General features: G+C 40.7%; 1 protein-coding gene across 2 annotated transcripts in view; it reads left to right on the forward strand.

The window, feature by feature from the left end:
* The window catches only part of LOC149287389 (F-box/WD repeat-containing protein 7), an 83,760-nt gene that overhangs the window by 31,871 nt on the left and 25,562 nt on the right, over positions 1–26,327 (forward strand). The gene's annotated exons all lie outside the window — the stretch shown is intronic.

Below are 26,327 nucleotides of genomic sequence, written 5' to 3' on the forward strand. Positions count from 1 at the left end.
GGATTTCATTAATGCCACCTCCTTTGAAATCAAACGCTTCCCCTTTCTGCTAGAATTATTAAAATATTGTCAAGTTGCCGCTGTAAAATCAAAGTTCCTAAAAGGCGAGCAGCGGTGGAGACGAATGATTCCTTTGCTGTTCTTTGCACCAGAATTGCTATTATAGCCTCTAATGTGTGCAAGCAAAGTAGTAAATGGGGAGCAGTCAGCAGGCGGATACAGTGATTGCACCATGTAAAGCTTTGCACTGGAATTGCGTTGTCTATATACCGCCTCTGTAGTCCCTAGGATTTAACCGGGAAGTAAAGCAGTACCTGAATACACCAGCAGGTGGAGCTGTAGCAGGCATTGGAAAGTATATAGATGTCTATCCCATCTCTAACTTTACACACTCATAGTAGAACGTAGCCCATTTACACCTTTTATGATTGAGTATGGTTTTTAGTTACGGTTTGTTGGGACTGATTGGAGCAAGGCAGCATACTGACAGTTAAGTTTGACCGAGGTAAAACCGCTGCTCCTGTTGATCTGCAACTCACATGATCCTCACCTTGATTTTGTATTTATAGAGAAAAATATCTTAAGCTGTTCCATTTATCTGATTTAAGGCTTCTGTTAAAGCTTTGTTAAACCACCCATGAACATATATACTAAGCTTTTTTATACGTGTGTGATGTGTGCAGTGATGAGTTGTTCCAAGCAGTTGCTTTACTTGTATTCCTTGTAACAGGCAGCAAATCACTTGTTCTGTCTGTACACTGTATAAATTCAAAGGCAAACCACTGTTTATAAAGAATGTAATCACCAAAATATATGACTAACTTCAGATTATGGCACTTGAGCTAAGTAGTGTCAATTGATGTCCCTGTGTATACATCACTTTACAAGCTGTTTTCTAGTGGAAACTGCCTTCAATCTGCTAGCTTGATTTGGTGCTTCAGTACATTAGTGCCATTAAAGACCACATGGCAAACATAATTAGGCATTTCTGTTGTTTGTGTACGACTTCCTTTGAAAAGCTAAGGTGATTAAGCAGGTGATGACATCACCGTCTGGAGCCTTGAGTATGCCAACTTTACATCATGTGCCCTCTGCAGACTTCAATTTGCCAGAGAGGCAATATATAATGCGGGAACACTCTCTGCATGTGTCGTGGGGTTATTTCAAACAAGTGGGTATTGCTAAAGCCCATTACTGTAGTGAATTCTACCCTTAGCGAGCAAGGGGGACTAAATAGCTTAGTATAGCTTTTTGTTTTCTACCGAGAGCCTTTCTGTTGGCCGCAGTTACCAGACAGTGTCCCAGGCGGCCAAGTAAAATCCACTCATCCATCTTGTGCTTGTGACTGTACATAGCAGTTTCCTGCCACTGGTTAACAGCATCGACATGTCAGATCCTCGAGGAAGAGGGCAGCTTTTGTTTTATTTTTTTCATTTTGTTTTGAAAGAATGTATGTTAAAGTACTCACAGAGAGTTTGGGTTACTTTAATATGTGTTCTTCTGTGGTAGGGCTGCCCGGACATCAGACATTCCCTCTAAGTGTTCCTACGAGTTCCCATGACATCTCCCTGAGGGACTGGGCGGCCAAACTGAAAAGGAAACCATTTTATTTTCATACATTTGATTATAGAAATACTTCTGAAACAGCCCCATGCAGCGTCTTGTTGTCAGTTTTATTTCTTTGTAGAGAAGGAGATTGTTGCTCTGTGGACATTTTCAAGCAGCCTTGTGATTAACCAACTCCCCGTGAAGACAAGTTTCACCGCGTCATCTGTATTTCGCAAATGCCAAACTGCAAAATGTATCCGAAGAGCTGTTTGTGTTTGCAGATCTCCGATTGCTTTCAAGTTGATACATTAATGAAGCCTACGGTCCGTGCACGTCCTCAATATAATGAAATCTACGCTGCCTATAAGAGATGCTGCCTCACAGACCCGGTGATAAATATGTCATGTTGAGTATGTTATTATTGGTAGTGCGCTGTCTTACCTGACCTCTGTGCTCGGGGAAAGCTTCCGACATCCAGCTTCAACTGCAAATGTATTTCTAGTAAGTGAAAGCATATTCATTGTGACACCGTGTTGGTGTTGCAGATGAATGGATAATTTCCTATGAAAACTCTTAATAGTGAATACTTTGAACCTTCAGACCGGAGGATAGAGGGGAAGGAAAGAACTAAGGACGTATTTTTACTATTAAAGTAGTCGAGGTCCATAGCACCGAAAGCCTTGCCCGGGCCGCATCAAGCCCTCAATACGCTCTACTTGCCATATATTTCTCCGTTAACCGTAACAGGACCCACGCAGAACATTTTCCTTCGGAATATTGACGTTATGATATCACGATTCCTCTTTTTTTTTTATTATAAAGGGTAGTACGACGTTCTTAATTCAGGATGTTATTTGTACAAAGGACATTGTCATTTAGTAAATGACGTCTACTCGGTTTGCAGTAGGTTAAACCCTGAGATGTGAGTTGGAGAGGCCTGTTTTACAGCTAAGGATAAATGGTTGCGGATAACCTTTCAGTCATGCAGCGTTTGTTTAATATTCTCGCATCACCCAATCTGCCCCTGGAGATGGCATCTCCTGCGGTTCTGGCGGGCGCTTCACATTCAGGGAATACTCGTCAACATCACAGATGGCACAAGATGGAAACGGCCAGTGCCTGCTTCGTTACCATGCGCACAGCACTTTGTTTCACTTGTTGTCAGTGCGAGGGGGCCAGCTTTAGGATCGGTTGATGGAAGGCCATCCTACCGCTGTTGTCCATGAAAGACTTTGCACCATGTTAGAAATAGCAGTCGATGTTCATCATTATTATGAGGAACAGAAATTCATTCACAGTTTTGGCTCGGGGTTTAGTAGCCTGGGACGTACATTTTTATACCATTACAATGGCTGCCATCTAAGTAGCAGGGCTAGGCCATGGGTCAAAGGATGGCAGGGAAGCATTGAATTTGTAATTCATGAACGTCTAGAGTGCTAGAAGCATGACATGGATGTAACGTGTTAGTGAGCTGCGGGACACTTGGATAACTGCCTACATTGTTTCCAGGCATCATTGTTACATTACAGAGACCCCCAAAGTGCCCTTAATGTAAGAGTTTTATCACTTATCACTTGGAGTAATGCCTTAGTGGGTCATTGATGGGGCTAAGCTAGCACTGTTCCTTACAATAGGTTTCCCTATGGATTCTTTAACCCTTTTGCTGCATTACATACTGCAAAACTTCATCCTTAAGGTACAATATAATAATTGGCAGGAGGAACATGAGTAACTTAAAATATCTTAACGGAGGGCAGTCACATTTCAGATCAACTTTTTGTTTGTTTTACTTTAGCATGGGGACTTGTCTTACAATGCCTTTTCTCAAAGCGAATGCTAGGTAAAGAGTTAGCTTCTGACATTTTGGCTTTTCAGAGTATTCATTTGTGACTTGTTTTCATCCGCTTCGTTGCTTCCCAAGGATCAACTGTTGCCATAGCAACGGTGTAAATAGAGCTGGCCCTCTTAACCTGAGATAAAGGATTGCAAAGCTCTGACTTCTGCTACAGAGCTTTACCTCCACATTGGATAGTAAGCCTATAGGAATAATTTAGTCTGGTATGGTTGACATAAACAGTTGCAGTTGTTTTATATAAGCAGTGATATCTTTATAGCCAGGACCTTTGTGGCCGTCCACTTCATGTGTTTGTGATATTCAGCCATACATGTCAGATGCTTTCATACCATGATGCATGACTTTCACATACCCAGTGTTTTTAGTTTTTGACCAGCAGAGGGCACCACCGCCCCCAGAATGGTGTGTTTATTACATCTGCATGCAAAGATTAATGAGAGACGTTAGGAACGCATTTAAATTCAATTCCACAGGAAAAAATGAGAACGCGTATTATAATAGGTCACCGTGTCACGCCTGTAACAGCACTGTTAATGATCCAGCCCAAATATGCTTCATGATTGAAAATAGTTACCGCAAAGGGCAATGCTCATATTTCACCCTCAAATTCAATTCCAAATCTCTTCTTAATGTGTTGATTGATTTCTCCATTTATTTTTTTATTTTATCCATTGGATGCTCTGACTGCTGCATAGTATTCTGGGACTGAATGAGTTAATGATTCTGGAGGAGGAGATGTTCAACTTTCAATGGGGACTCCTGTTGACCGTTCCTGTAATATGAAGAGAATTTGTCACAGTGCCATATAGCGCGTCCTGCGCTCATCTTGAATCTGAACAGCCCTGCGTAATACAGTTTACTCAATAGATTGTGGCTCAAGTGCAGCTCATATATTTCCGATTTAACACTAGGCAGTATTATATTGGGATAACATAGCATCCATTCCCTTTGTGCTCCATAAAATCAGTCATACCACTCATGTTAATCTTCACGGAATTCCCTTTGGACTGCCGCTGTGATGCATGTTCGTTTTAAGAGACGTTAACTTCCCTTCTAGAAGTCCAAATAATTACTGCACGAGGGCAATGATTTCTTACCACTGTGAAGTGAATGAGCTTTGTGCTCGCTGATCGTATATATATCTACATCATGAGGACACTGACGGCAAGTCACACACTTATCGAGTGTTAACCCAGGTAACCCGCAGCCATCTTTATGCGCATCGATTTGAATGTCCATAAGGCCGTTGGCCTTGAGACCCTTTGATTGGCTAATAATCAGCGTTAATAAAAATGTTCCTAATATATGAAAAAGTACCCCCAGTTCTTTCTTTCCATACAAGGCCACTCAAGTTTGATCTAAACCAAAACACTTTACTATGAAAGCCCGCGAAGTCGTTATCGGCCACGTTTTACATTCTCGTTACAACGTCAGACTCCGCTTTGACTTCCTTTTCCCCTAATTTGTTGACATACCCCACCATTTCTCACTAAAATATCGTCCGTCTTAGAATCAATGGCAGGCTAACTAAATTGTACCAGTTTTACATCATTTTAACATGCTACCTGTATGTATATTAAGGCATTGCACTTGTCTTTCAGTCTCCCTTTGTAGATTGTCTCATTTATTTTCAGTGCTCTCCAGGATTGTATGGTTCTTTAGTAAATCCCGATGTAGATTGGGGAGCGCGGGGGTATCGCTGCCGTGGTACAGAATGTAAAATTCTTAACCTACGGTAATCTAATCTATCTCTCGGCTTGGAGACCTCAATGTAGAATAAAGTTCCTATAATTGCCAGTATATTTCAAAGTGTCAGTAGTAGAAATCAGAGTCATGGCAACCTGGCAATGTTCTGTGTATCTACTCTGCGTCTAACATAATTCACTCAAAGGTTTCGCTGTTATTGACTTAATTGTGTATATGTATTTGCTTTATAATGGAAACGTTTATATTTTTACACACAATTCGGGTTATTATTTGAATATCAGGCTAGTAGTTCTTTTTTTCTTTTTGAAGCTCCCGTTGTAAAGTCTGAATGTGAGACTCCATTTGGTAGATAACGTTTTCTCTGAGCCTGCTTCATTCCCATGGTTATCCAGCACTTGGTCTTTAATATTCCTGGCTTCTGTTCCATGAAGTGTTTGTGGGAAGATATTGCGTGGTTCGTGGTACTCTTACTGGATACCTGTTGGTTTTCACTAATGTGCCGTGGTAGCTCACATTGTCTCGGCAAGTCTTCGTTGCTATGTGCCCTTCTTCTTCGTAATGTCCCCCCATTGGGTTTCCTTTGTGTTTAATTCCTCTGGGCTCTGATCTGTAACTAAACGGTGTCTGCGGCACTCAGGGTCATTCTCATTCCGCTCCTTGAGTCGTACTGAGGAGGCGATAGCACTTGAATACAGCATCTTTGCCTGTATAAAATATTAGGTATTAATAATACTGTCTATGGAGAATCGAGTAACAAGGTGACTTTGCAGTAACCCTACTGAAGTGGACACGCAGCTGTAGAAATATAATCTTCATCATTTACATCAGTAATGCTGCTCTCAGTTTGTCTGCTGAGTGAAAAGAACCTCTGGTGGGAAGAGTACAAGAAACCTCACTCCATGGTGCTTTAAATGTTCGTGAAACCTAAAGAATCAGGCGCTTATCCAGCGTCTTCACACGAGTGAAGGAGGAACGTGCAAAACTGTATCAACTACAAATCTCCTGATGCTCGGGTAGCTGGAGTGCCTATGGTGCCTAGCTCCCGCGTGGATTTGTTCATTGGTTAAAGGGACACTCCAGCCATCCATGCACCAAGTCCTACCATCTGATATAATGACGACCAGACAGCTGCACCGTTGGGTCGGGCAACACCGCGTGAGAGGGTCTGACTAGACTGGACGGGCACTGAAAGCACTTCCATTGATTTCCGCACTCAATCAGTAGTGAGAATTATCAGACCACGTAGAAGAGGGAGAGCTGCAGCTTCTCCTTAAGTTTATGTACATTATTATTATTATTATTATATTGTAAGCTTTAGAGAATGTATATTACAGTATTCATAAAGTACTTTCTAATGTACTCTTTATTGGCGCGGCTGTCAGGGAGGTTATACTGTACTCTTTACTCTGTGTATAATTTTCTGTGTCATTTGGTTGGTTGAGTGTGCTGGGGGTTGTAAACCAGTGACAGATTGCTTATTTCTATTCATTTTACTTGAGGCTCGGGAAGCATATACATATTTTTCATATGACCTAATTTTGCTAAACCTTACACCAACGCTCAGCCTGTCCTCAGCTGACCTTTTTTCTTGGTCGGCATTTCGCCTACTTTTCAGACCGGCGTAAGGTCCCTTGCTATTTTAATGTCTCCCTATGATTTTAGATAAAATTATTTTAAATGGTGACTTTTCTTATCACCCAAAATAGGTGTACAGAGAAGGAGGCATATTGCACATGTAGGGTGTGTTTTTCTTTCATTGCTGACCTGAGCGTTCAGTTTTCCAAAGAAAAATCTATTATTTATACACAGGGAACAGGGTAATGCAGGGTAATAACATAATTAATAACCAACATACCTCGATCTTCTTTGTTGTCATGCCATGTTTTATTTGGAGAATGAGGATCATGCATGCTAACAATCCATGGTGTTGGATGGATAACTGAAACCCATACCTTTTCATAGTCCATTTGCTCATATTGTCACAAACATCCTTTGGTCCCTGATATATTTTGTTGACTTTTTGTGATTGCTAAAATTACGCCATTCCCTGCAGCAGTGGATAAGTAACTATAAGTGATGGGGATCATATACACTTATTTAGGGCTTTCCGCAAGGTGGAAATCCAGTCTTTTCCTGGTGTGACCTGTGGTGTGTCCCAGTCAAGGCATGGGAGCAATCCAAGCTTTGCAGTAACAGTAACTAATACCGCGTCTCTGTGTGGTGTGTGTTATGTGAATCCACGTGGGCGCGCTGGGACCGCACATGGCACTTGGCTACCTCGCAGATAACAGAAACGCACACAGATCTCGGCTATGTTCCCAAAAGCTGAGGGTGTGCTGAAGTATGCTTAGTGACTGCATACTAAAAATAACATTCACCCACATCCACTAACTCAAGGTAAAATCGGTACACTTTTATTTAAAAAAAAATAAAAATAACAATCATCGTCATAGATACAACTACATACAAGTGACAGTTTGTATATTTAACTTACATTTCATATTCTCAGAATAAGGTTCCAACAGCTCCAGTATCCATAATTACACTCAGCGCCTCCTAATCCCTTCTCTGCTGGAGGGGTCAGCATGAGCTGTTCGCGTCTCTGGACAGAAACATCCCCCCGGGCATTGCATCCGTTTATTCGTGTAGGGGTCTGCTGAGAATCCTGACCGTGTCAAAAACTAGTTTTTCCTCTTTTTTTTCCCCCGCAACCAGACTATCAGACTATAAATGTGTATATATATATCTGTGTTTAGATACAGGGGTGTGTGTATATATATATATATATATATATATATATATATACACACTCAGTGCTGGCCAAATCTCAAGTAGCTACGGCTTCTAAAGTGTAATTACCGGCTTGCTTCTGCTGTACAATAATGTTATAAATGGATCGTTTCTGCGCTCCCATACTTTTCAGTCTGGTTCCTGAGGTGCACATATATTTGTCCTTCTCAGCTATAAGAACGTTATAGTGATTTGTATAAAGCATACCCACACAAAGTCTCTAACCGTTTTGGATATTAAGGTTTGGGTTTGAACAGGTTAAAAAGAGAGAATGGGGTAAAACAATGGGTTCCCTGCGACGGTTTGGCTACTGCTATGAAATGCTGGCTGCCTTCTTCGCTCTAGCCCACAGAGGGCTCATCTTTGTTATTAGTGAAGCACAGCTGTGCTCCCCGCACCAACCAACCTCCCATCCGTTGGCTTCTGTCGCAGGACTCCTACTCCATTGTGGGCAGCTCTTGTGCTTTCCCAAGCCGAGTCCCATTCCAGGGCGCAGCTTGGTGCCAAGTTCTGAAATTTGTCAGGCCTTAAGATGTGAGAAACTTCAGCTCACAAGGTAGCCCCTCAGACAGCTTGGACACAAAACAAACAATCGGGCTGCTAATTCTTACTAGAAGGCGTTCTGTGGCTCGTTCTTTCATGAAGGAGTGTATAGTCACTGTTGCCAAAGTAACTAAGAAATCTGGCAAAAATCCGGCTCTTCGTATTTCTATTTATAAGTCTGCGTCCATTGCTTCTGTGCCATACACAACGGGCTACGTTACAATCCATGCTTTCTACTAACTACCTTAACAAATGAGCCCTTTACCTCGCTTCCCTTTCCATTGCAAAGAGGGACTTGGCTTTTCATTTTAGTAAATGCAAGTACGTTTTGCTCATTTGTTCGGGATTTGCTCAATTTACTCATTTGTTGTTATCGTTAGGATGTCGGCATCTTGTCTCCTAAAAAATGGTGTTCATTTTCTCTTTGATATAAACAGGCCTTGAATGCATTTGAAATAATGTTTTACCTTCTTGGAAGCAAGGCGTCTTAAAGAAACTGTCCCACTTAAATTAATCAAGTAAACCTGCATAAACACACACCCTATCAGTGCCTACTTTTGTATCACATGACAATTAAGAGTTCCTAGAAAAAAAATAAGTAGCAGAAATGAGGTTTTCTTCTGCTTCATTTAGATACCATAGTGTTAAACTGATGACCTCAAAATAAGGTCCAAGGCTGAATGTACCTAAAGCGGTAAAGTAAAGACTGATGAATGACCTTCTTCTTTTTAACGTGATGTACAAACCCTTTTCAGTCCTTTAATGATTCATGTAATGTTGTTTTTAGGTGACAGCCCAGGTAAGAGCTTATACAGGTGTGGTCCTATAATGAGGCCCTCTAAATCACCGGCCTGAGGGGTAATAGGGGAGCCCTGGGAGCTTTTCTCTTACCCCATGCTGTGTTGGGTTTACTTATAGGTAATTGATATAGCATAAAAAAGAGAAGAAAGATCTCCTCCTGTGTCTTTCAGTAAAGCCAATATCCCTAGAGAAGTCCCTCCGACTTATAAACAAACATTACTTAGTCCTGGCCTTAAGCAGAACAACTATATAAAACCAATTATAATGATTGTAAAAGTCCAGCAGAGATGGCATTTAATTACATTTCACTCCTGGCATTAACAATGGTTGTGATCCCCTTTGCTTTAACCTTACTCCAAAATATATAACAAGACTGTTTACTTTTTTATCTTTTTCTTTTCAAACCCCCCCCCTCTTTTTTGCATTCTCTCCTCTTTTTTTTCCCTCTTTTATTTTGCATGCCCAAGCTCCAGCTTCTGTATATCTACCCTCAGTGTGAGTCGGATTTAAATGCACAGAAAGGTTCTTACCTACTTAAACTGATAAAGCATGGTACTTGTGGAAATGAGGAGCTGCCACACACGCATCAACTTTATCATACTTGAATGGCAAACTGACTGCTGAATACATTATTGCCCTGCGAGCCTTGGGACTTAACTAGACGTTGCCGTAAATAGACACCATTACGGTGTCATCTCCAGTAATGGATGTGGAACACAGTTTGCCATAAAGCAGCGCCCGGAAGAAGATGGGTTAACTTATGTGCAGAGTAGGAGTGCAGTTGTCAGTGACAGAAGGGTCATGTAGGACTGCGTAGTGAGTCAGTGCCTTCCCACTCCCTGCCATCTAACAAAAGAAAATATATTGGCCTTGGAATAGTGTGTATGTTTAAAAATATTTCAACTCCCACTTTTCCTGTTGGCTTTGGTGCTTTTCATATAGTCATGGCAACAGAAGCAATACAAAGCACTATAAAAAAAACCAAAAACACATTATATTAGCGTGTTATATGTCATTACCAAGGTAACATAGACTCCATAAACACCAGTGATGTTTCATATTGTCACCACAAACTCCATAATCACCTTATGCTAGAATAGAACCTCCCATTTACTATCGGCAATGGACTCTGAGCTAGTGGGATGACAGGATAGCAAAGATCCATGTTGCTGTTACAAGATAGAAAGTCTTTAATGCTTAAGGGGTTAAACATAGATTGTAATCATTGCCTGGGGTAATGTATGGACCATTAAATGCAGAGCCAGAGATAAATGCGTAATATACACATTCATACATGTTTATATATACAGCTACTCATGTAACTATAATTTGGCTTTTTATTGATCTCAAAAGTCATACAGTATATATCGAAGTCTCATATATACCAGCATCATGAAACTTTTTTCTTCTCTCCTTTTGCTTTCTCTTTTCCTTTCTTGCAATCTTCCCCTATGCAACAATGCCCTCCCCTTCCAACAAATATATATATATACATATACATATGTTCTTGGCAGCAGTATGTCTTTCCGACCCTTTAATAGCGTTTGATTAAATGATATTTTCATTGCGGATTTCCTCTCTGCTAGCAAAGCTTTCTTCCTGTTTTGGTTTTTGACATCTCAGACCATTTTGTAAGTGTAAATATAGTTTTGACGTATCTATGGCTCATTATATTATGGCTCCTTGTCATCTAAAACTTCCTAGCAAGAGCACACCTTAAAATTTACTTTGCGATAAATATCAGTTTTGCTTCCACTTTAGTAACTCTTTGTGGAAACTGTGAATTAAATAGGTGTCTATCTATTCTACTACTTCAATATATTGTATACGATTTTGTGATGGTCTGCCTACGTGGACACTCATCACTAGATGTAGACAGACCAGTATTACACTGTTGGTTCTTGATCACCCCTGCTTTTGAGACTGCCATTCATGAACTCCTGAGAGGACTTGCTGTGACAAGAACCAGTGTTTTTCTTTGAAATCTTTGACTTCGTCTCGTGAGTGCTTGACAGAGGAAGCCTTAGACAGTCATCAAGTCAAAAGACTCTGAACCTTGAAGAACATTAGGGTTTTTTTTGTTTTTTTTTACTAATAATAGGTTTCTTTTAAGGAGAAGGAAGTTGAGCAGTTCACGACCTGCTGGCTCCCAGTTAAAAGGATGAAATGTCTGATATAATTCCGAATGGAATCGTGTAAAGCCATCCAGAGCCAATGGCGGTTTCTTTTGCTATTGTGACCAACATTAAGAATAATGGGAGTTTTTTTTTCTCTTTAAATATGGGGACTTCACTTGCAACATATTTATGCTGCTTCATTTGGAGTTCTGATAAAAATGTGATTGTGAAATTTTTCTGTTAAAAATATACTGTTTAATTAATATAATATATAAATATATATTAATATATTTATAAATATATAATATTTATATGGTGTTACTAGAGAAATCAAGGTTTTAATCAAATAATTCTGAAACTGTAATAAAAGTATTATTTGTTCAAGAAAACAAGTGATTTTTAAATCATGGGTGTTTAAAGTAGATTATTCACATAGATGTTTCTTGATAGCATTTTTGTAATTGAGTAATTTATAGCAGGGGAAACGTGTCAACTAAATTAATAAACTAAATCAGTAAGTGATTCTCGATTATGGAGCCAGGAACAGGGGGCGATTTATTTAAGAGCTGTTAAAGAATGTTTGCCAGTAATATTATTTTATGTCAGTAAGAAAATATGACTCAAATGCCACTGAATGGTTGGCAGAAAATGGAGTTTGACAACACGTGGTTCTACTCTGTTAAGCAATGTGAGGTTTATTTTCTATAAGGTGTGAAATCAGTCCACTGGTGATGGTAGAAATTGATGATATGCTTATTTACGGGTCTCAGGCCATGGCTGACCAAAGCATGCTCTGCCGCAAGTTTTTGTGGTGCCGCTGGGTCTCAGAAGACCGGGGACATGGTTCTTCACCTGGAATGGATTGAAACACATGCAAAATTCAATTTTCTCAGCACTTTTCACAAACAGCTAGAACAGCAGTGGACGCACAGCTCTCTTCTTATGGGAACGTTCCGATGCAACGGTACAGCTGTTACCTTTGCTAATCATTAAATAAAGCGTACCTAGACTTCCCCGTGCCACGAAGGGAAAGAATGAAGGTAGTTTCTTGTGTAGAGTAAGTCCATTCGTGACATTTTAGCAAGCGCTATTGCCAAGTGGAACGCCTAAATATTTTACTTGCTGTCTATTAATCTAGCAACCCAGAGCAGAGGAATATAAAGGGTTAAATAAACTGTTTTTTTTCCGAGCTGCTTTTGGCTGCTTCTAAAATGACAGTTTGGTCTCTTTCACAAGTGGATGGCATTTAAAAAAAGGGAAAGTCGCCTACAACACGAATGCATGACAGATCAATCAAAAGTTTCTATACAAAAATCCCAAAATGTATCATTGATAAAGCAATATATCCTGCGACTTAAAACTTGGACCCACTTTTGTTTTGCTACATTTCTTTTAGTTATTTGTCAATTTAAGTGTGTGTTTTCACAACACCTGCGATAGCTGCGGTGTCATCTTCTCCGTATTAAACATCGAGGTGGCACACTGTGATAATTTCATTAAGGGTGTTAAACTCCCAGCCGATGAACGCTGTTTCTTCCTGCATCTGTGTCAGATAGTGTGGTTTTCCTTTAAGAGGAACTGTGGCGTCCTACTAATGGGATATTACATAGCAAAATGATCGGCGTAGATGGAAGTTTAGCTATATATGAAGAATTAAAAGAGGGGCGAGGAGGCTGACGTTGAGGAAGGCTAATTGATGCGTCTGACACTAGATGCCTGTTTGTAATCTGGATTAAGAATAAACCATAACTGTGCTGGGACAAAAAAAGAAATTGTAACGGCAAAAAATATTTTTTATGGTACTAAAACTACTAGTTTGTAGTTAGCAGCATCGTAGAGCTAAACTCCATGGAAAAAAATTAGGCTTTGATATGTCAAGCAAGTTCTGACACCGCTGGACGTAGAGACAAGCTTAGTTTCCAAAAAGGTATCACTAACTAGGATGAAATGAAAACACCCCGCCTCTGACTCTCCAAGCAACAGGTACCTGTCAGACAATATCAAGTGGTGATTTCACACAGGTTTCATACAGATTATCTGTATCCAGACTTGATAAGGTTGTTAAAAAAGGGGAAATTCTGATAACGGAAATCTGAGTGCAGCAACTTCTAAAATGTTTTACCTTATGGTTTAATAGATGCACTAAACAGCCTTGTTAGTCTACATGCGGGGAGGATGATTCAGCCATAACACAGCTGCGGGGGCTCCAGTGTAAAACAAAGGCTGCGAGAAGATTTCCACCTTAACCCCCAGGCAATGAATGGAAAGCCGTGCTACAAACCTGTGTATACTTGTACAATCCTAGATAAATGGACAGGATAATTCCCATTGCAAGGGTTGCATCGCGATTATTCTACTTGAAAACCAGTTCCTCTAGAACGTTACATTTTGTCCATCAACTGAAATGGCAACAGAAGGACACTATGGCTTTAGTGTGTGGGGGGGGCTCTTACAAGGCTTTTTCTAGACCAATCAGGTGTATTATTTGCACCATTCGATTCTCAAGCACATCTTTTAATTTACATTATTATTATTATTTGTGTGAAGAGACCATTTTTTCCTAGAAACTCCAGATCCTCCTCCTCTACATCATGTTAATGAATCAGTACGGATGCTTGTAGCAGTCCCTTGTTGGATATAATTTTCTCCAACGGTATCCAGTCTTTCTGATACAATTCAGTATCTGTAAAAAACATTCTGCTTACAGGTTGATTTGTCTGTCTGTACTGCAGATGTTTATAGGGCTGTGATTGCCCAACGTTCATATGTTGTATGTGTCTGTAGAAAAGAAAACTTTTTGAAAGAAGTTATTCCAGGCATTGAATGGTTGGCCACTTGAAGCTAGAGTTTGTAATACGAGTGCATGTGATAAGTACGGTGTATGGGGAAATTGGGAGAAACCCGTAATTATTAGGATAGTCTGTTACGAGGTCAAATTAAATGCATTTAATCTTCTTTTTTAGAGCTTATCTTTTTTTGGTTTTGTTTTTGGCTTTAAAACTATGGGCATGATACACACTGGAAAAGCGAACAATGTATGTGAAGCATTGCATGGTAACCTAACCAAGTGTGGCAACCTCCTGCTGTCACAGATTTCTTTATTGAACATGGTCAGTTGGGAGGGATGGGTCTCGTGGAATGAGCTGTGTATTAGCCGCCTGGCACACACTACTGATGAGTCTACTGTACCTGCACACAGAGTCCCCCAAATACAATCTCTAGTGGCATTGAGCCCTTCTGCGACCTGTTGCCCCCTTACCTATGGTATCAAGTGGAGACAATTGTCTCTGCAGAGTGTTTCACGCAAAAGCACTGCAGGAGTGGCTCTGGTACTTATATATTTAATTCACTGGAAAGTACATAGCTTTTCCTTCGCACCACCCAAGGCAGAGTCTGTATTGTTTGGTGTACGTGAAGAGTGATGCGTTGAATCCCAGGAGTATGCTAAATGATTCATTATTGTTATTAATGAATTAATCGCCCCTAATTTAGGAGCAGTATCTCTTTTAGTGGCACTTTAATAAAGGTGTAGAACAGACAGGAATGGAGGAATAGCTTGTGACAAGCAGGCTGCAGGCTTTATTGCAGCTTTACAATGAAACCTAATGCATATTTACAGCTCTATTCAGCAAATTCTAGGAAATAACGCTTTCTACGTCGGTGGCATAGGGGGGCTTTCCTGAAGATGTAATATCCCGTTTAAATAAGTACATCCATGTTACATTTGTTTCATTACATCTAAAAAGCTTTCTGGAGGGATCGGAGATGATTGCTTTACACCGATGACCAGCAGTTGGTTCCTACTTAACACCAGACTGCTCACCGGCCATAAAATATATGGACCCCTTCCAAAGCCGGAGGGCAGAGCAGGGTATTGATCACGGGACAAGCAGAAACTGGCTGCCATCTCAGCAATTGCAGGTACAGCTGGAATGTCAAAAATCCACGCTCAGCCGCAGGATTGTTAACCTTGCACCCTCTATCTCAAAAGATGGTTTTACCTAGGTGCACATGAAGCGTTGCTGTAAACATGACACCTTTATGTTTTTGGTGAAGTTACTCCTCGCGCCTCCAGGATATACTTTACAAGGCAGTGCCATTGTCTAAAAAAAAAAAAAAAAGCAGTAAAATCTCTGTATTAAAATGTAAAGATTTTTATATGCGCCTACTTATGGTTTAGGAAAATGTATCATTAATGAACCTTCATTTCTGGGTAATAAGAAGAAATAACTAATTATGGACTGTGTTCTGCCAAGCCACCTGCGTCTGTGGTGACTGGGGATTCCCTAGGCGGCAGGAAGCTATAACTTCACTGCTGCAGCAGGATCCCCAGAAGACTGACTGTGCTTGAAGCAGCATAAGAAATCTGTATCTTTATATTAAACAAAACATGCTTTTATTTTATAAAATGATTACAACGACCTGAATAAATCTGCTGAGGTTATTTTCTAATGAACAGCCCTGTGGCGTCAGTAGAGGCTAATACAGTAGGGGAATTTAAACATGCGTGGATAGGCATAAAGCTATCCTGAATATAAGTGAAGACCTGATTAAGGTCTCAGTCTTTACATCAGGAAAACAAATTGTTCTTTTCTGCCATCAAAGTCTCTTTCTATGTATGGCTCACAGCTGAAATACCGCTGAATGATATTAGGTGTTTTCCATAAATTCAGAAAAAAATGGCAGCTGTGTAATTAATCGATAATATAACAAATCGATCAACGGTTGGCATTTGAGGCTAGGATTTGTTAAGGGGAAGTCTTTAATCGACGACGATATATAAGGAGAGTAACTCTGGGGCAAAGTGGTGCTGTCACCATAGCAACCAGTAAAATGCACCAGATCTGCTAGTTAAAACGCTAAAATGTCTGCATTAATTATTTAGTAAAAGTGTTGGTCACATCCACTAAGCTCACTGCCTACCTGTCGCATGCCTTTCAAATCTATAAATCCTGGGGGTCTTAGCACATACAATATCAGTCCTCACGGAGGAAAGAAGGATTAGCCATAACAGGTTTTTGTTTTTTTCCGTGCATGTATTAGAGACAGGACAGGATATATTGTTTTGCACCGTTACAGAATGTATTCTGTAAAGGAGAAGTTTTGTACTTTAACACAGTTTCTTCTGTCTGCTTTTCACTGTATAAACATCAGATCATCCAGGAGGGCCACTGACTGCATTATGCAAACCCCCAGCACATTTATATCGCTGTCTTAATGGACATGCTTTGAAGTTAAACGGTTCCATAGCAGGTTCCCCGTAGCATAATGTTGGCACTGGCTATTGGTGCTTTTTTTCTGGGCTCCTCCGCCTTTTGCATGGCTGATCTGGAAAGTTTGTTCTGCTTTTGTTGAAGGCATTGTGTCTTTCTTACTGTGCCCGATTTTCCAGCCTCGCATACTCATTACCATACAGCTGCCCAGCAGAACAGAGGCGAAAGCGAGGATAGGAAGCTGTCTTGCAAATGGGGCGCTGGCAGATGGGACATGTGCTTGAGCTGATTATTTTTCCCTCTTGTGATAACAGACTGCATTTAATATCATTCTGTGAAGTCTTAGGTCAACCCCATGGATTCAGAGTTGAAGAGGTATTCAGCCTTTTGACTACCTTTAGGGAATATTAATGAAGCTGTTTAGAAAGAAAAAAATAAATCACAGTGGTGAACTCTGCAAAGCTGGGCTTTCTGTTACATTTTTGTTATACCCCCTTCGTTACATGTGTTATGCATACAGCCGACTTTTTATAAATGGCTTGTCTGTGAAGCAGGGCTGGAATATTTGTGAAAATGCATGGACACCTTATGTGCAATTTATGGCAATCTCATACAAAAGTGAAAGAAAACCCACCACACAGTTTTTTCCTTCTGATCATTACTTTTATTTATATAGCACTAGATTCCGTAGCTGCTCTTGCAAACTGGTCAGTAGGTGATGTGGGAGTGAAACAGTAGGAGAGGACTGCTTGGATGGTTATGAGTCCATCGATTCTGGATGATCTTTAGAGGTTGTTGGTTGTTCAGATAGCTTGATTAGGATGATGGCTGAAAAATGTTAGGAGGAAAGGTTGTACGCATCTCGAAAAAGGTGGGTTTTCAGGGAGAAAGTCTGACGGAATTCCAGAGAAGGGGTACAGCACAGGCGAAATACGGGAGTGGGAAGAGGTAATGAGGGTAGAAGATAGAAGCAGGTCAGGAGAGGAACAAAGATGGCGGTTTGGGGTGTATTTTGAGGGTAGAGATTTAGGAAGGGCAGTGTTGTAAAGGGCTTTAGAGGTCAGGGTCAAAAGTTTGAATCTGATTCTGAAGGGTATGGGGAGCCAATGGAGCGGTTGGCATAGTGGAGCAGTAGATGATGAACAGCTATAGAGAAAGATTAGTCTAGCTAAATGGTTGGGTATGGATTGGAGCAGCGAAGGTGGGAGAGGGGGAGACCAGATAGTAATCATGTTGCCTCTGGTTTTTTTGTGGCAGCCAGTTAAATAGTGACCACTTCATATTGTAACTAATGTCCGGTTGGCTGCTTTCGCGTGTTTCTCTACTGCCCCACAATGCAAATAATAGATCTACACTCATGTTGGATAGCACTGCCCGAAGACAGAGATAGACATAGCATCATATGTTTTCTAGGGGGCTCTCACTGAGTATACCTTCTGCCCCCTGCATTGGCCTGGTTTGTCACACCTTCACTGTTTCATATGTTACCTTTTAAAGTTCCACAAAAGGGTACGAACCAAAGATGCTATCCATAAATCCAGAAGAAATCTGTAGCATTAGCCCTCTAGCTCTTGTTGGCCTCTGACAGCTATAGCGTTTAGGCCAAGTTAGTTGAGAGAAATGGGAGTTGTAGTCCACCAGCTGCAATGAGCCTGTGACATTGCCCTGCTGCTGTAGGTTTAGGTTACATGTTAGAGATTCTTTGATATTAATTGCTAGGTTTCTTTTGTGCGTATTTGCACAGATCAATGCCAGATAAATGAAATCAAGCAGGGAAGTGTTTTATAAACGTTAAAGAGCATTGTGTTCTAGAACAGGATAAAAGTAAACAAGCTGCTCTGTGCTAATATTTGCAGTATTGACATAATGTTCTGGAAAGGCAGATTTCTGTTGAACACCTTGCCATTCATAAACATTGAAACAGACCGACTTCCCCCTAAAGTGTCTTGCATAAAACATCGAAGCCTGTTCCTGTTCTTTTGAAGTTCCCAGGTTCATTGATATACTGTTGCGTAACAGTAAAACTATGTAGAATATGTAACTGAAAAAACCCTTTAGCCTTCAGACGTTTCCACAGTGATCATGTGTGAGAATGATGTTGACAGCGCTGGAGATTAGAGTTTGGTCTTCCTTTTTAACCACAAGCTCGTTTTTCTGTGCTCTGTCAAACAGACGTCTCAGTATGCAAAAGTATGTGGAACTATCTCCCTTCTGGCTGGCTTTAATGTTGACAAACTGTTGTGATGAGTTAATTGAGACTGAAATCTCTAGGGCTTCTTAAAAGGAAGCTGCTGTTCTCTTAGGTCCTACCTCCCAAGTTGCTGGTGGAGAATTGTATATTGAAGCACGCAGACTCATGCCAGAAATACATCTTTGATTAGGTCATTGAGCAAGCAGGTCAGGTTTTCCTCACACAGATTCTCTTTCGTGTCAGAATCTTAAGATCCCCCAGCCACCAAATCCAACAGTTCTAAACAGACATGTAGAATTTAACATCCATCAAATGATTGCCGCCTTCATGGGAACTTCACGAAGCTTCTAATAAAATATTTTTAATCTGAATAACTATTTTGTATTAGAGGGGAAACAACCAATGCATCATAAAAAGTTTCAATATGTTAGCAGACATATATATTCAAGGGGTATGACAAAACTAGAACTGACCGACAAACAGATACACTCAGAAAAGAGGGCCCGGCTCACAAGCTATGATTTTTGATGTTGACTACTGAGCATCTCTTTGGTTGTTATGACATATACTAACAATAACTTTATGCATAAAGAAATCTTCATTAAAGACATACCTGATATTTCACTTTGCGTTATCCCTAATGTCTTTATGAGGCTGTTGAATACAAGCACGCTAATTAACAGGTCTGACTAGAATCAGGCGCGCTGTGTATATAGTGTAGCTTGGCTGTATCGCGAGTGAACATCCTTTGTCATAGTTTTATGGTTGCCAAGAGTTGCTCTTAAACAAAGGTAACATAACTGGCTCTTCTACTCTGTGCGTCTTCTGGACCCCATGTCAGGTATGTAGAAATGTAAAATCTATATTACTGAACCGATTGCATTAAAGAGTGGAATAGAAAAAAAACCCCAAAACACGTTTATCTGGTTATAGATATATAGCTTATATTTAACATTATTAGAAGAAATGATAAGACAGTCTTTTTCCTGCTTACTGACTGTGGCGAGTGTGTTTGCTGGTATTGTGTGATGACATGCTGCACCTCCTCCTGGGGTGTCTGTCCATATGGTGATACTCGCAGTAATGCGTATCTCTGGTTCATCCAACCCCTACTGCAGAGGTTAAAGAGACAGTTTGTGTTAAGCACACAAACATTTGTAGCTGGAGATTTAAAACAGTTCTGCTACGGCTTTGATGGTCATTGTTGACTTGAGTCACCACCCTACAGGCCAATAATGGCCTTCAGCGCCAGGGAAGGGAAGCTGATACCAAAATTATTAAAATAAATGCAGTGGCAACAGCCATATTAGTGTCCTTGTTAGTGAAATCCTTATAATGTTAGGGATTCTTACAACATAAAATGTGGTCATCTTACCACTTTCTGAAGCTTGCTTCATGTACTGTACCTGCATTGTTGTAGCAGACTGTGGCCAACATGCCGATGAAACATATTGTTCTATGTAGTGATAAGAAGTGGGGTGCAAGGATCAGGGACACTCTGGCATGTGGGCACTTTCCTTCAGTAACTAGCTGCCATACAAGGAGGCATCCGATCCTAGTCTTACCCCTTGTATTTGTTCTTTGACTTTGCAGTAAAAAAAAAAAATTAGAAAGGGATAAACCAAGATTAGGACCTGCCCAATCCTAGTTAATCAGTTGAAGCCTATAGGAAGATAGATCAAATTCTATAAGCAGTTTAACAACTGAAATATTTACACAGCATTAATGTCAGACACCATAGTCACCAGAGAACAAGCCCTGGCTGTTAGCTCGTGTGTGACTTTCCATATGATGAAATTAATTTTCCAGGAGGAAGGCTTGTGAAATAAAATGCAGTTCAGAACTACTCTTTTCACAGTGATCGTATAATCCATCACACTGAAAACGGCATATCGGTGCCAAGATGTAGACTAGTGGATTTTTTAGCTCACTCTGTGACAGATATCTGACTGTATGATGCTTCTCCGTTCATGTGGAAATTATCAAACTAGAAGTCGTGATTTATATTTTATTGTTCAACCAGATGAATAAGATGTTCAGCTCGTCCGGGACACCCATAAAACAGTATTTTGCAAATCATGTATCATTTATAATAACTCAGAGACTGTAAAGCGTTATTGAAATGAAACACCGGTAGTGTGTGTTATCCCTAAAGAGACCATACTACAGCGTTAATATTTGAACATCTTCTGCAAAGTATGACGCCAATAGAATGAAGGGCCAGAAATGATTGGCTTTGGCTTTGTCTTTGACTTTGTTCTTTGCGTATATTTGAACTAACCCTCCTAGGATAATTTTTTCCCCCTTTCTTATTGCTAGCCTTGTACATGAAAAGACTTGTTAAGAGCCAAGTGAACTTTAAAAAACAAAACGTCCTTCAACAAACTTTCTCGTGAACGTCCTTCCAGCCAATTTTTGTGCCCTGGTTTTCAATTCCGTTTTTAAATGAAAGACCTCATTAGTCTACAGTGTAGCCTTTGAATATTTCAGCTTTTAGCATCAACGCACTTTTTTTTAATTTTTATTTTTTAAGGTTTTTGTCAGGAATCTACATCAAGTGTAAGGACTGAACAAAGTAAACTAATGTGGACATGTTCCGAAATAGCTTGCTCTCAGTGTACCTTTAAGATATCATTGGTAAAGAATTGCTTCTAACATAAGTTCCCAGCTCAAAATATTATTGTAACTGTGTGTTGATTGTTAATGTAATGCACAGCACATGTTGTGAAACAAAATAAAATGTAGATTTCCGTTGAAAATATTGGTTGTTACTCTTGCCAAAAACATGGTGCATTGCCACCTGGCCTTTTATAGATCTTGACATGTGTTTGTCGCCATCTTTTATGGTGCAATCCTGAGGTTATATGAAGAGCGGTTTTGGTCCAAAGTGCTTAATGTGGAGTAATCACCATGCCGCCCATAGAGCTTTAATGCCGAGTGTTCCACTTTCACCAGTTTGGACCAGACATGCTCTTTATACAAAGCCCCGGTATGTCAAAGGGCATATCATGATTTGGTGCCTGTGCAGATGGCATTCTGCTTCTACAACACCAGCGAAGAGCTATTGTGCTAATCTAATCTCGCTAACAAAGAGCTATTAGCACATGGTTAGTTGTGAAAGGAGCACATGGTCAGTGCATGGAAAAAATACTTTGCCTCTACCGCCACTCCGGGCAATTCCATGATGAATCTAACTAACATCTATGTATTTCGCATTACATGGATTAAAAAGTTTTTTATTTTACATTTGCATCTAGTTTTCTTCATAGTTGTGTATATATGTTTGCATATGTATCTACTTGTACATTAAAGTATTCATTTTTTCCCCAGTAGATGTGAATACTCTATTCACTATATGGCATATTAGGAAGCACTATTCATGGTTGGAATTTCTAGCAAGCAGAATGTTCCTAGTGAACTAGAGTATTATAAATGTTGTGTACTCTGTGTTTTCCGCTTCTGCAGCAGAACAGTCTATGAATAAAATAATACTATATACGATGAACCCCCGACTTCTTGTACAAACTGTAAACATCCTCGGAAGTGTTTCTGAGCTAAGCCAACAAATGCAGAATGCTAGCTAAGTCAGCCGTGTGCCGTCATTTCCTTGTCTTAACCACATGCACAGAACCGTACGATTTGGAACAAAGGGCTGAGCCCACTCTGAGGAAGTTTGTTCATTTTCTACAATGATCCTGAAAGAAGTCGATTTTTCATCTTCTTTCAAACCTCTGTAGCGCTATCAGTTTATAAAAAGAGAAAACATTAACAACCGGGGAAAACCTTGATGGGGATATGAACTGAAATCTTTAGTTTTCTTTACTGCTTTTAAATCTTCCACTGTTTTATGAAGTCTGGATATTTTTTTATTACTACTCCAACTATGGTCTTCCTTTCGGCTGTAGCTCTAAAAGTGATGTCCCACTTGGCACTCCTGCTCTAATAACATTGTTCCCAGGGCGTTACATGCTATGAACTCTCTGCCTATATACCAGTTTAGGTGTGTGCACCCCCTTGTTTTGCCCTTTTACCCCCACCCAGCCCTTAAGGCAAATCAAGCTTTAGGTATATCCCTGTCATCAACACAAGTGTATCAGAGTATTTATTCACTGATATCTGTTTTGATGTCAGTTTTCGGGGACCGACCGTTGCTCTTTTTTATTTATAGTTTCCAGTTGCTGTAGAATTTTGCTTTTAACATTACTTTGAATGCAAACTGTGGTTAATGAGCTGAAAATACAGAGAATAATTTGGTCTTGGATGATCCCTTTGGGGGTTGGGGGAGGTTAAGCAGGTTGTCCATGTGGGAATTGTTTCTGTATTATAAGAAATGAGGACTCATTGGGCAAGCTGGTAACTAAGATTAGTTGTTTTGCCTGACATCCCCATCACATGTTCCAATAAATATGATCCTTAAAATAACATAAATAACTATAAAAATATCATATCATATTTATATAAATAATAATATCTAAATAAAAAATAAAAAAAGGGTGAAAATATTGTAACATAAACGTAGAGTTCCTTAGCAGAAGCATTGCTTTGTGGAGCCTCCTCATGTGTTTCTAATTTTTACATCTCTCCCCAAGCCTGTCTTTATCAGCCATTTTTCTGATTTTAATATGTATCTGGTGATCTGAGGGACCATTGCAAAGCACACGTCTGTGAATAATGCAAATTGATTTAATTGGAAATACAGACATCTCTGTGGAATAAATGTTGCAATATCTGTACCAACAGCTAGACAGCAGCAACATCAGTAATGTATCCTCAGCATGGCCTCTGAGAGTAACAGATATAGAAAAGGGCCAGCACAGTAGGGAAATGTACCAGTCTTTTTCCCCATCTCTCTCTTCTTCTCCCCCCCTCCATCTCTCTCCCCCCTTACCCCCTCTCTCCCCCCTTACCCCCTCTCTCCCCCCTTACCCCCCCTCTCCCCCCTTACCCCCCCTCTCCCCCTTACCCCCCCTCTCCCCCCTTACCCCCCCTCTCCCCCTTACCCCCCCTCTCCCCCCTCTTACCCCCTCTGTCTCTTTCCCCCTCTCCTCATATTTTAGGTTATCTGCTTATGTTTTTGTGCCAAAGAAATACCCATTAGATTATACAGTGCTTCATGTCTTGTGTGGAGATGCCATATGGGTGATACATCTTGTTGTGGTAACACCTGTTGTACAATGCTTTGTATAGCATGGTCGAGATTGATGACCCTTGTTGGGAAACAGTGCACCAAATGGTTAAAGGCAATAGTTATCAAGGCTTCAAAGGAAATGGTGTGACCTTACATACTTGGCATTCCATTTCTGCATGAGGGTTGGGAGACATCTCCCATGAGGCAGAGCATGAAATATATCTACATTTCTGTGGCCTCCCGTGTTATCTGTAAGGGTGATGAGATGGGCAGACAATAAAGCAACGGAAGAATAGTTCAAATGAAAGCAGAGATATCATATTGTAACTAGCCGTCCAGTCTGTGCATGCAGGTCGGAGTGTGTCAGCCGGCGATCCAAACTTTGGATGAAAATAAGATTCTGCTATCCTAAACCTTTATTGTCCCTATAGACAATTCACTTTTTTAAAAAACTGAAACCAACTTAGGGATTGTGTTTACTAGCCCAGAGCAGTGACTACCTCAAATTTCATGTGGACAGAAAGACCGTAAGTTTCGGAATCCCAAGTGAAACTCCACATATTGTCCACAAAATAAAAAAGACTATTATGATGGTTATTTTGAAGGTGTTTTTGTTCTGTCCGGGTTAGTTTTTTTTATGAAATATGTAATCTTTACCTCTGAAAGAAGGTTGGCAGGAGAGTTTGCAGAATACTTGTGGTTTTACCCACGTGGATTCACTATCCATTATAAATGGTCATCCCTGGAAAGAATATTAGCAAAAAGGTTTGAGTTGGCCCTGCATAATGTCTAGTTCAACAAGTCTCACTTCAGTATACTTTAGAAGGGGTGATCCCAACTATTGTCTGATCTGAAGATCACTGAAACCTCTTCTGCAAACTCCCTCTTTATTGCATAAATCCACAGATGCTTTTAGGTTGTTGCTCACGCAGTGATTAGGCATACAGTCATGAAGATCTGGGAATAAGTAAGCGTTTGGTGGCCGAGTGTCGAAGGTGGACAGAGGGAACAGTAGACATGTAATTGTTTCACAGAGGTGCAAGTGATGAGTGCCAGTTTATAGCTGCAATGTGAATACTCAACAGACCTCCCAACGCAAAGACAAGAAAGGATTTAACAGAATCTGGTATTCGAAAGTAGACTCTGAAGCCCCCATATCCTATTGGCAGTTCTTACTAATGTTCATGGCATTCATGATGCCTACACCAGAGGTCCTGGAGGGCCACAGATATTTTATTTTCACAAAATGATACACAGTACTAATTTGGTGGATTATATGTTCAACCAGACGAAGGACTGATTGAGACAGCCTGTGTATCCTTTAATACTATAGCCCTGCAGTATTGGCAATCCAGCTTTACATTGCCCTGACCTATTTCCATCGGTTAAGACGGGGTGTAGTTTATAGAACGTCACACATACACATCTTTTGTTGGATTTAATCAATAAAAGCCCTAGTAGTTTGTAAATCAGTGAGATTGCACCTTGACCAGGGGTTATTTGTAGGAAATGTTTGCTGCATAGAAGACCTAGTTAAAGGAGAGTGTGGCTTTAAAATAGGATTTGTCAGCTTAAGCATCCTGTCGATTAGTAACTTAAAGTTGCTCTGATGTTTCTTAAGTAAAAACAGCTTTTTAAGGATTTCAGTACTGAAAATGAATTGGCAAAAAAGATTTAAAATTCTCCAAGACCTCTGACCTATACACTATGCACCTCGGGCAGGCACAGGTCAGCCACCCGCAGAATGGCGATGAGCTATTAGAAGAATGGCTACCAGTGTGAAGCCTGACCAGCCCACATGGAAAGCATTAGCTGCGATGACTTGTTTCTCGGTAGAAACAGACTGTAACTTGTTGCAAGAAAGTGATTGGTGGAGATGATCTGCTGCTCGGGTCACCTCCATCAGCGCAGCCCCGTAGCTGCTATGTACGCCGCAGCCCATCTGCTGCCTGTGCGGTTTGTTAATACAGGGGTGTAAAGCGGTAACCATGCAACAAGAGAGCTGGGGTCCGCTCCGTGCAGCGGGGTCATCACGCATGTATGAACTTGTATGCACTTTCAGTATCCTACATGTTCGTGTACATGGCGTGTAGTTTACATGCCTGGAGTACTGATTGCGTGGCATTCTCGCAGAGCGGCTGTACCGGCGGTGTAGGGCTGGCACAGGGCATACAGAGCAGCTGGCGTGGATTCGGTATGACAGGGGGCTGCTGAGCTCACACAGGCTCATATGCAGCGCGGGTACTCGCTTTACATACATCGGCGGGGCACCTATAGAAAATATAGCGATCGCCTGCTTTGCTGGGCGCGAGTGCCGCTACACCGTGTCACTCGGGTAAACTTATACGGTCAGGAAGGGCCAGCCATACACTGGCTATCAGTCCTCAAATACTTTTGCCCCCAGGTGCAGGGAATACTCATCCCTTTGTTTGTG

This window comes from Sceloporus occidentalis, unplaced genomic scaffold (assembly GCF_023333645.1).
Source record: "Sceloporus occidentalis isolate IW3139 unplaced genomic scaffold, rSceOcc1.0.p SCAF_61, whole genome shotgun sequence".
In the NCBI taxonomy this organism is placed as follows: domain Eukaryota; kingdom Metazoa; phylum Chordata; class Lepidosauria; order Squamata; family Phrynosomatidae; genus Sceloporus; species Sceloporus occidentalis.